A 1102-nucleotide genomic window follows, 5' to 3' on the forward strand; every position below is an offset into this window, starting at 1 on the left:
AGGTATACCTCGCCGTCGTTGCCGGTTTTGTTTTAAATAAAACCGTTCGTTTTAAAAAAAAACCTAGATCGGTTTATTTCTTCGGTTTTGTTATTTTGTGAACGTTCACCGACCCATTCGTTTTAACGAACGCGTTCGACGGATTTTCTCTGTTAACGAACGTCCGTTCTTTAACCGTTCGTCCGTTTTTCTTTTTCATCGGATTTTTCCGCGATTATCTCAGATCTCGATTTCTGATCGAATCTTCGTTTCTGTTTAATTTTTCGCTCGTTTATCGGAATCAGGCGATTCAAGCGCCTAGAGTTTCGTCTCGAAATTCTCTTTCCGTTTAACCTACTCAAACAAGTTTTTGCCACTGTAAAATTTGACCTAGATCCGGATTAGTAAACGAAGTTTGTTTCTTTCGCCGTTTGACTTTCGTTGCTTCGTTTGAGTTGATTCTTTTTGCAAACTGGAGTTCTTAAGTTGAACTTTCTGGTTGGATCTTTCATTCGAGTTTTACCTGTGCATTAGATGAGTACTTATTGTTTTCTTGTTTGTTTGCGATAGAGTACCCGGAGTGTGCCGCTTGTTACTTCGAATCGCTAGGTTTCGCGGATCATCTACAAGGCAAGTAACACTTTGATCATATACCTTCCATACCCAGTTTTTATTGCATTAGATCTATTCCTCAAACATTGCATGATTAGGATCTAATTAAATTGTGGGTATTGGGAAGTAGTTGAGGTAGTACCTATTACCTGTTCTTTTATCAAACCCTTGGGAGTTACTTCTACGTTTGCTATTATATTGCCATGCTATGCTCGTAGACGTGGATTGGGTTTGAGTGATATTCATGACAGATGTGAGATTGTTAATAATGGTTTACTTAAGGTGGCAACTAAAACTCACATCTGGGTGGATTGAGGTACCTGGGTATTCCAGGATTGCCTGTTTTTCTTTTGGACCGCCACCCAGGTTCAAAGGGATCATGAGATTATTCATGCTAGAAACTTCCGTGTGCAGCCACAAGCTATTATGGGCTCTAGCATAGTTGACTAAGTTGTGTGAACTCTTACAGTGGTAGACTAGCAGATGTAGGGGAAAGTAGGTGTAACTGTCT

The sequence above is a fragment of the Triticum aestivum genome, chromosome 3D (assembly GCF_018294505.1).
Source record: "Triticum aestivum cultivar Chinese Spring chromosome 3D, IWGSC CS RefSeq v2.1, whole genome shotgun sequence".
Classification (NCBI taxonomy): domain Eukaryota; kingdom Viridiplantae; phylum Streptophyta; class Magnoliopsida; order Poales; family Poaceae; genus Triticum; species Triticum aestivum.